The sequence below is a fragment of the Capsicum annuum genome, chromosome 11 (genome assembly GCF_002878395.1).
Source record: "Capsicum annuum cultivar UCD-10X-F1 chromosome 11, UCD10Xv1.1, whole genome shotgun sequence".
Lineage (NCBI taxonomy): Eukaryota > Viridiplantae > Streptophyta > Magnoliopsida > Solanales > Solanaceae > Capsicum > Capsicum annuum.
The window spans coordinates 28,615,518-28,626,937 of NC_061121.1; the positions used below are offsets into that span (position 1 = coordinate 28,615,518).

Sequence of the window (11,420 nt, forward strand, 5' to 3'; positions counted from 1 at the left end):
AAAATCATAATTAAAATAAAGATGACTTTCTTAAATAATATATAACTATTAGTTGAGTAACATTTGATTTCAACTCTAATTGTGTTTGAAATAAATAGAAAATATTGGTTCAGTAAGTTTAGATTCCACGTCAACTCGTCCAGCACTCTCACAATAATATATATGTGAAAATAATTCTTCTCAATCAATATATATCCAAAATCTAAGAAAAGAAATAACTAAACCACCACCCAAAAAAAGAAAAAATGACGTTTAACTTAATATTTGCTTCATACAACTAAATCACATTTGATTACTAATTTCCATCAAAATATTGTTAACGTAAATTGGTTACAAGCATAATTTATTGAAAAAAAATATAATAACTGAAGTTATTGGTAGAAGTGGTTGCAGTGCACTTTTCAAGTTTCTAACATCGAATAAGAGACAATCTAGCGAAACATGCCTATCTCGATAATGTGACGGAGCCAATTAGGATCAAGGAGTTCATCTAAATTTTTTTTAATAAAAAATTAAACTATTTATACATATTCAAAAAAGAAAAGTTATTAAAACACTTCTAAACTTATTCTTTCAACCGATTTTAATAATTTCACTTTATCAATAATTATTTATACCTCATAATCTTATTTGAAGTGAATTAATGTCACACTTAATAGTGATGTGGCATAAAAAGAAACAACAAAAAAATCATAGATGCATTTTTTATATGAAAAGAGATGTTCCATTATGATATAATTAATTTTTTTTTCTTTTTAAAATGCCCCTTCTTCTTCGAATCCATCACCCCATGCCCTTTTTCATTCGAACCTCATCACCCCTACCCTGTCTTTTTCTTCTTTGCGCAAATTTGATTTTCTTTTTCTTCTTTTTAAACTCCCCATCTCTATCTCTACCACATTTTATCAATTTTTTCAAGAAAGAAAAGAATGTAGATAATGAAGTTAAGATTTTAACACTTTTTTCATAAATTTCATTACTGAGAAGAAAGGAAATCATCATTTCTTCTTCTTTTAAAGCTTAATTAAAGGAAAAAGGAATCATTTCTTCTTCTTTTAAAATTCAATTTTTTACAAGTAGAACAATTTTTTTAAATTTTATGATATTTAATACTTAATATTATTGAAAACAAGATATGATTAATTCTTTTTTGCTCTAAAGCTGCTCAACATGTCTTAGTTTAAATTTTTTGTATTTATGGTTCTTCAAATACGATGTACATTGTTGATTTTTTCCTTCAAGTTTTAAAATTGTAAATTGATTGATTTTTAGGGTGCAAAACGAATAAGAAGAAGGTGAAAAGAAAAATTGAAGCAAGAGAAAAAATGAAGAGTGTGGAGGATCACAAGGATAAAGGCGCGGGTTGTGGAAGTTTGAAGAACAAGAAAGAAGTGAGTTTATTTATTATTATCTTTTCTAAAACGTAAAAGGGTCAAACCCCCTAAACTATTTAAAATGGATTAAAAATATTCTTTGTTAGTTTTTTGATTTAAAATACTCCTATATTAAATATTTGGCTCCAAAATGTCCCTCCCTCTAACAAACTTCCACCAAGCATGCCACCTATTTAAAAAGGGCCACTTGGACACTCTACATCATCGTCTATGTATAAAATCTCCTTTTTAAAACTCTCAACTCGATCAACCTAATTTATCATCCAACCTGACCCAATAAAAAATGACTCGATTCAAAAGACAAAACTAGTATATGAGTATATCATCAGAAACCCTCATTTCATAAAGGCTTCAAAAAAAACTGATACATCTAGGATTCTTCTGAAAATCGATCTAGGATTCTCCTGAATCTGGTGATGCGACGACTTGAATTATTTGATATTTAAAATTTTGCTATTAGGTACGTGACTACGAGCTTTGTTTACGAGTTCTTTTCCCTTTTAAAATTTTGCTATTAGATTAGAAAATTTTTTAAGTTGGGACCTAAAATCTCAAAATCATGCATGCAATGATATTATGTTGACATTTTAAATTCAGATACGGGATAATTAGAAGTTTGAATTCTTTTAAAATCTTTGTGATGTATATTATGGTCCTATTTGGTCATGTTAAATTTAGTAATATTTATGTGAGTTTAGGTCAGATTGATTCGGACATGAATATGAATTAGGATTTGTCTATTCCTTTGAGAATTTGTCTTGTGCATTGTGGTTCTTAATTTTCTTTATCTGATTATGTGTGGTCTTAATCTTTTTTGTTCGATAAAATTTGTCTTTTATATTTTTCAATTCTGATTATGTATTGTATTCTATTAATCAAATATGACTTCTGTGATTTCAATGCGCTTTTTCATTGTTTATCATTATGCTGCTGGTTGAGAGCTCTCTTTTCTCTATTTTTTTTAAGTGTAGAAAACATGTGGTCCCTCTATGTTTTGCTTTTATTTTAGTATAAATTTTTCAAAGTGCTTACTTTATTAATGTAAAATTATATGTTTTTAATTCTTATTATCCGAATTTGATCATATATATATGTGTGTGTGTGTATTGTGTCAAAATGAATTATGTGATCCCAATATTTTTTTTCATTGTTTATTTTTGTGTTGCTAGTTGAAAGTTTCCTTATATTTTTTTAAGTATAATAAATATGTGGTCATCTATGTTTTGCTTTTTTTTTTTTTTTTAAGTTTGAAATTCTTAAATTGACAAAGCTGAAATTCACCAGTAAACTCTTCCTTTACAATAATTAAAATACAAATTTAAATTATTTACTTCTATGATGTGACCCTCAAATATGATTGAATGTGTTTATTTTTCAGATAATTAAACATGAAAGATTTGTTTATCAATCTTATGTTATGCTATGAGAGTAAATGAATTAAAAATTCTCAACTAATATATGAAGAGAAATATGTTGCTAATAGGAGAGACATTGCTTCTGATGTGATAAATTACATATCAAAAATTTAAAATTTGTGGCTGTGAAAGAATTACTTATGAATATTTCATGTAGGAAACTTTTCTTGATTGTAGGGTCTGAAGGTAACAAGATACTCCGATCATTATTCAGTGAATAATTCAAGGTAATTCATTTGTATGTTGTTGATGATTTTGAAGAATGTGTTTCTTCTCCAACTTTAATCCACCATACTGAAGTACAGTTTATTGAGTGTGAATATGAAACTAATGTCGAGTTAGAAACTGATCTTAATGATAATAGTGAGTCAAATAATGAGGAGTATAAATTTGAGAAGTTAGAGGTCATTAAGATGCAACAGAAGAGAAAAGTGAATGAGAAGTTTGATCATTACAAAAAACTTCATCTTTTAATGAATTTAGAGGATAAGAAAGAGGCTAGAAGAGTTGTGGATTTGTATGCCCTTTCAAATAAGAAACTACTCGAAGTGGAACAAGGTGGAAAAACATGATTAAGGCATGCATGTGAGGATGGTTGCCCACTTGTCATTTCAGTTTTGCTATATGGTATAGATCCAAAATTTAAGGTTAAAACCTTAATTGAAAAGCATATTGGGAGTATGTATTTACAAACCTTAGAGCAACCACAGTTTTTTATCCTAATATTTCAAGGACAAAGTACAGAATAATCACAAGTTCAAGATCAAGAATATGAGACAAAACTTGAATGATCAATTCAATTTAAATATTAATCCCTCAATGTTAAAATGAGAAAAGAGAATGGCATTTTAAAAAAGGAAAGATAATTTTTTATAAGTACAATAAATTAGCGGCTTATGCAAATGAAATTACGTTGAGTAATTCAGATAACGATGTGGTGATAAATTTATTAAAAGATAGGTTGGAACACAATAAAACAAAAATCTCTTAGAATGTACATATATTTTAATGCACTAAATTTGGGATGAAAAAAAGGGTTGAGACTCTTCATTAGCCTAGATGAAATTTTTCTGAAAGGACAGTACAAGAGATAACTACTTGTGTCTATGAGATAATATTCTGATAATTGTATCTATCCTTTGACATGGAATGCAGTGGATAAGAAAACGAAAAGGACCTGGACATGATTTCTAAAACTGATAGAAAAGTTATTAAATCTGAAAAATGGTGAAAGTGTCACCTTTATGTTTGACATGAAAGAGGTAAATTTATGTTTATAAATTTGTGTTTATTTGAATTATTTTGTCCACTTTTTAAATATTTATTTATTTTATATGATTAGGAACTGATAGATGCAGTGAAAAATGTCTTTTATTTAATCCATCACAAGTACTTTATGACGCTAAACTTTTTTTATGGCTAACTATTCAGTTTTAGTGATTTACAGGTATCGTGTTAGGCATGTTGAGTCCAACCGAATCAAAAAATTTAGGTCGGCAGAGATGAAGAAACTGTTTTGTAGTCTGTTTGGAGTACCTATGAAAAAGATTTTAAGGACCAATTGAGTGCACTTGTTGCATTATCACAGAAAGCTGTCAAAGACTTATTAAACTTTAAATCAGAAAAGTGGTGTAGGACATATGTGGACACTGTTTACAAAAATTAAATGGTTAATAATAATTTTACTATATTTTTTTTAACTCTTGGATATTATAACTAAGGGACAATCCAATCTTGAAGGTGCTTGAAGAAATAAAAGTCAAGATAATGAATAGGTTAAAAGAGAAGGAAATTGAGCAAACAAATAAAAGGATAATTTCAATCCTAAATATATGAAATTGCACATTGTCCATGAAAAGATAGTTTAATTCTGTACTGTTAATTTTAATGACGATATTAACTATGCAGTGATTGAATATGAAGATAGTACATAGTAAACTTGGTGGATAAGAAATTGTAGGCCTTGCAAGTTGACTGAAATTCTCTGCCCTCATGCCATTAATGATATAGAGCATAGCAAAATGAAATCTGATCAAATAAAAAAAATAAATTTATCGTGTAGTAAAAAATTTACTTGAAGACATACAAGGCCAAGTTATTGCCTACACCAAGTGAAATTTTTTCGAATATTTTGTCAAAACCTGCAATGAATCTACCTAATTTAGTCAAAACTATTGGGAGATCAAAAATCAAAAGAACAAGAGAAAAAGATGCAATTATTAAAAGATTAGGAGAATGAGCTCACTAAAGAAAGGAAACTAGAATGACATGTAGTAAGTGTGGTTTAGTAACACATAATATAAGGACATGCAAGGTAATAATTTTATGCATATTTATATAAAAAAAATTATGAATATTTACATAAAGTAATTTTATGCATTTCAATTTTGTTGAAGAAGAACAAGGACAGGATTGAAGTGTAAAATGAGCAAAACTAAAGTAGAATAAGTTCAAGAAGAGATGCAAGATGATGTTAATAGTTCAGCTCCTCAACTAACACGAGAAGAAGTGGACCATTTCATGCCCACACCTAAGCTCCCACAACAACAGCAGTATGAATCATTTGGTCCTGTTAAGAAGCTTGAAAGTGATTTATTTTTAGGCTTCAAACTATTCCTAAAGACGTACAAGGTTGTTGGCGAGGCAAACTCCTAGAATTTCATCCTTTTCTAGTAGCTGATTGATATATTTTAGAGGTGATCTTGCTGGAGTTAATGAACCTACAAATCTATCTTATTCACCCTCTAAGCTTACTTGTAAGAAAATAAGTGATCTCTAGTAATTAGTTGAAAAATGCAAGAGAGAAGAAAATGAAAAATTTGAAGACTAGAAAAGCTAGTAAAAAATCTCAAAATTAATATGTTGTGACTAGTGCTAAGCATTGAATGTTTTTACTTTGTTTTTGATTAAAGTTGATGCAAAACAATCAAGTGTATCTGTATTTTTTTGGCAAAATTAGATAGATTCAAATTAATGTATGTTTTTATTTTGACTTGAATTTAGTGAAACATTATTGTATTGATGACTTTATTATATTGATGATCGGTACTTACTAATGAATTCAAAATAATATATGTTTTATGAATACATCTTCCAATATATGTTTTATGAATGCATCTGGTGAAACTTTTATGAATGCAACTCCTCTTTGGTTTAATTCATATTCAACTTTCTCTAGTGAAATTAGACTTTCATTTCTATTTCTTCAAATCTAGCAACAGTAAAGTGCATTTGTTTTCAGATTCTTACTTATTGTTGTGTGAATTTATTATGTTGATTTCTTGATTTGTGATGAAGTGTGTTTACAGGTGAAGTAAAGTGATTACTGGTGAAATGTTCTTTCTCAGGCTATGTAGTTGGATGAAGTATTCATAGATTTTTTAATTTAGTATGTTGTGATGATGCCAACTAAAGTTGTAAGATTATGATCTAGTGTGGCATGTGACAACTTAAGGAGCCGAAGTGTTTGCTATTTTAGAAATGTGAGTTGAATTAAAGCTTGCCATATAACAAATGACATATTACAATATGCTGAAATTTTGCAGTTGCATATTTTGACAATATCCAACACTACTCTGTCTTTCTGTGGACTTTTTAAAGCTCGTTTGCTATGGGGATAAGGAATAAAGAATTACTAATCCTTGGATAACAAGTTGTTAAGATTAGTGGTGATGGTCCTGAGTCCCACAAGCTATGATAGATTTGGTGTTTTGTCATAAGATTACCTATCTCTAGAATCAATTCAATGTTAGCTTTGGTCTTGTTATTTCAGTTCTACGTGATTATTACAATATAGTGCATTTGAGTTATATTTGATGTTGATTTTTTCCGGTTGTATTATCTTGACTTTACATGGATTTGTAAAAGGTAGAATTATATAATATTTCAAACTGAAACATTACTGCTACTTAAAAAATGTCATAATTCTCTCAGTTCAAAATTCTTCGAGAAAGAAATACATAGACAATTGCTGGAAAGTTTTGAATCTCCATTTTCTACTATTTACTAAATTCTAACACAAATAGTTGGTCATAGTTAATATTAAGAAAGCTCTATTAATGGGATCTTAAAGAAGAAGAAGAAGAAGCAGGAAGAAGAAGGAAGGGAGAAAAGAAACTATTGTTCCATTGAATCACAGCTTAGTGAGAACAAAGTAGTAAAAAATAAATTCTAAAAAAGTATCTAACTACTACTACTTCTATATATATACACATAACTAACCGATCTTATCATGCCTAGTTAGCATAAGTAGTCAGCTGTCTAACTTCCTAACAACCTCATGATTAACTCACTCAGTCACTAACTAATTACATCACTTAAATTACTTAATGCTTGTAGTATTCTTAGCTCAACACTCCCCCTTAAGCCGAGGACTGAAATATATTTCATTCCCAGCTTGCTAATATATCAAGCTACAATTTGTATAGGCCTTTAGTTAACAAATCTAGTTGCTGCTCCTTTGTACCTATGTGATGTGTTTGAATCAAACAACCGATAATTATTTTCCTAACAAAGTGACAATTTATATCAAAATGCTTAGTTCTCTCATGGAAACTTCAATGTGTTGCAATTTGAATTGCATCTTTGCTATCTTAAAATAATTAAACTGGTAGATGTAGTTCAATTCCTAGTTCATTGAATAGCCCCTTTAGCCATACTATCTCAGCAACTATTGTAACCATGCTCCTAAACTCAGCTTCTACAGAATTTCATTACAATGTCCCTTATTTTTTTGATTTTTAGAAAATCACAGCCTCTCCAAACATGATTATATACCTTGTTATAAATCTTCTAGTTTCCACACAGGCACCCCAATCAGGGTCACAATAAGATAAAATTTTTGAACATCTTCAACTACTCATGAACAGACCAAGAACAATAGTTCTTTTCACATGCTTAACTACTTTCAATGTTACTTCTATTTGCGATATCTTAGGTGAATGCATAAATTGACTAAGTACTTGAACTGCAAAGGAAATATCAAGCCTTGTCATGATTAAGTACAACAGTCCACTAATTAATTTTTTTGTCATGACCCAAATCGAGGCCCTAACTGCGATGAATATCTCGAACCATGGAGGTTTGAGCGTCCTTTTCTATCTGGTAATTATGTACACTAATCATACACTATAAGAAAATGTGAAAAGATAATAAAATGGAATCATGGTCAATCTCTTACTTCCATTGACATTATGGAATTTAGTTCATAACATTCAAAACAACTGATACTAGTCTACGAGATTTCTAACAATAATGAAAACAATATCTATCTGAAAACTGGGACAAGGCCCCCGATCGAACCATAAGCTAAAATCAAATGACAATATTTCATAACTAAGGCCTTCCGAAATAAGGGAGACTCACCAACTACAAACTTCTGACAGACCAATCTACAGCTTAGCAGGTCCCTAGGACTGAGCCTCAGATCCTGAAATATAGGGAGTCAATACAATTATACTAGTACGTAGAGCAACCAAAAACAAAATATCGATATATATAACATAAGTGAGAGCATTTCATAAAAGGTATGTCATCATAAAACATTTGAAAATTCATGGGCATAATTAACAACTTTAAAACATTCCTGTAGATCTCAACTCAACATCTTTGTCTTACTTCTGAGCTAGGTGGTACACCCTACAATTCTACGACCCCACGGCCTATATGGAGTCCGCCCATAACTCAGCGGCCAAGCCACCAGCCTAAGTTTGCCGCAAGGGTTGGAGTTTTGATTCTAATACGCCACAGGGTACTAGGCCACCGTATAATCCCTCTTTCAGGATATAATAACCCGTATCAGCAAAAAATGGTTTTGAACAAAGAGTGTTTGAACTCACGCCTTCTTTGGGTAACCACCTAACTCTCTTTAGGCCTATTTTTAGCCTTTTCAAAACATGCATCTTTCTGCATTCAAAATCTGAAAATCTAAATAAAATTTGTATTCTATTCTGAGTTTATCATAGCATTATCTATTTTGGTATCGTCATAACAGGACTTTCAAGTCGTATGTCTAAGCCATATAATGTTCTGCTTTAGATTTTTTAAGAAACTCAATCATTTGGCCACTAAAAATATTTAAACAATGCAAGGAAGTCCTTATTTCAAAATATGTATAAACTTATGCACAAATTCTCCCTTTTTAATATTTCAACACATGATGGTCAGTTTTTTTATAACAATCTATGCAACTCTTTCAATTATCGCATAAAACACTTGTAAATACAAAAACGAAAAAGCACCCACTCTTCAGTTCACAAATAATATCACCAATATCAAAACATTCATCTCAAGCTTCGAATCATGCAATTTAACAACCCATAACATTTGATATCAAAAGGGTTTTATAACAAGAGAGGGAGTTTCATTAATCCTGCTCTCGATTCAAATTTGCAAAATGGGAAATACATATATATATATACGTGAACATTGTTTCAATTCCATAATAAAGCCTAAGGATCAAAACTTTATATCATCTACATAGGTTCATAAAACATATACGTTAAAGTGTTCTAAAAAACCTTCGTAAATACATGATTTCATAGCTTTAAAACTTACTAAAAACGATTTCACTATGTCCATGAAGTTTAGAATAGCTCCACGTACCTTAATGACGAAGAAATCATGAAAATATTAAACCTTTAAGCTTGAATGTCCAAATCCTAAGTTGCTTTTCTCTTCTTATGTTTAGGGAAGATAAAATAGGGATTTGAGAGTGTTGAAACATATTTTGGGACTTTGATCTCGTGTTAAGATGTTTATGGACGGTTATTAGATGCAAAAAGACTTTATTTCCCTTGAATTAACTATAAAACCGAGCCCCTAAGTTGTAAAACATCACAACGCCCAATCTATGGCCTAACACCAAGTAGGCAGTGCCTAGCCCATGGCCTATCCATGACATGGGTGGCGCCTTGCCCATCACCTAACTTAGGGTGTGCAACGCCTAGGCCATCGCCTAACCCTTCCAATAAAGGTAGGCGATGGAAATGTGATGACTAGCCATCGCCTAAGCCCTACTTTGTGATGCATACCTAGTTTTAAGGTCCTAGAACACCCCTAACACCTCTAACAACATCAATATGAGATCTACCATCACTACAAAGGTCTTAGAGGTCATTTTAAAAGCATTAAAAGAGCATTAAAACTATGAGGTATTGCACTTTTCTACTTTCAATAAACATCAAGATGTATGTCTTGACCAGTGTTATTAATGCCTATATGGTTGTCATAGTTTTTGGATATCAATTTGTGACTAAACTCTATGTATTTCCAGGATTTCTTCTTGCTAGTCCCATCTCAGAAACAAGCTAAAGTACATATTTCCTCATACACATGACAATCCCCTCATGAGATATGAAAAATTCAATGCCCATAAAATACTTTAATTTTTCCAAATCCTTTATTTTAAATCTATGTTGTAACTCCTATCTTACTTGTTGAATAAGAGATATATTTGATCCTGATATTAGTAAGTCTCTAGAATACACCAAGATAAGAGTAATATCTTTCCCAACTTCTTGAGTAAACTATGAGTAGTCATAACGAGACTTAAAAACTCTGCTTCTAATAAGGTTTCTACCAATTTTAGATTCCACTGTCTAAAAGCCTGCTTAAGGCCATATAGAGACTTGTGGAGTTTGAAAATCATAACATTATCCCTCTGGGTTCTAAACCCATTAGGTAGTTGCATATACACATCCTCAATAATATCACTTTGCATAAAAGTATTAGAAACATCCATTGGAAACACAAACCAGCCACTAGAAGTAGCTAAAGTCACAACTGATCTAACATTGACCATTTTAGCTACTGGGAAAAAATTTTAATGTAGTCAAAATATTCTTGCTGACTATACTCGTTGGACACAAGCCTAGCTTATACCTTTCAACTTGACCATTAGAATGAAATTTGACCTTATAGTCTCACTTATAATCAATGAGAACCTTACTCATAAGGAGAGGAACAAGAGACCAAGTCTGATTATGCTTAAAAGCTTTCATTTCTTCTTATATAGTAGTGATCCACTTTGGGTCAAGACAAGATTCTTGTAGGAAGTTGGTTCTGATACTAATGAGTAAGCAATAATAGAAGCTTTATTCTCAAGTGATAAAGAATTATTCTACACAAATTGAGAGAGTGGATACAAGCAGTATTTAGTATGCTTTGAAGGTAAGACATAGTCAGCCATTCACACAAGTGTTTTAAAACCTCTTGTAGACTTTCTTGGATGAGGTGGTGAAGTAGGATAAGAACAAAAAAGAATAGAAAGTAAGGGATCAGACACAACAAGTATTGTAGAAGGTGAAGAAGGTAAAGGGGAAGACAAATCAAGTATACGAGAAGGTGAATCATCCACAAAGTCCAGGATTGGAAACAAAGACTGAGGACTAGAACTCAGATGTTTAAAAGGAATATTTATTTCCTGAAAGACAATATCTCTGCTGATGAAAAAAGATTTAGATGTATGATTATATAATATATATCCTTTTTAACTGAGGGGTAACGAAGATGTACTGCAGGATAAGCTCTAGGGAAAAAATTATCAGCTATTTTAACATTAGTAGCATACACGGGGATCTAAATACTCTTAAGTGACACAAAACAGGTACTT

General features: G+C 30.9%; 1 long non-coding RNA gene across 1 annotated transcript; it reads left to right on the forward strand.

Moving 5' to 3' along the window:
- The first annotated feature begins 704 nt into the window (after window positions 1–704).
- LOC124888680 lies at window positions 705–4,068 on the forward strand. Its single transcript, XR_007047355.1, has 3 exons — window positions 705–1,391; window positions 2,987–3,036; window positions 3,965–4,068. It is a non-coding gene; the product is annotated as an uncharacterized LOC124888680 (long non-coding RNA).
- The last annotated feature ends 7,352 nt before the right edge of the window (window positions 4,069–11,420 follow it).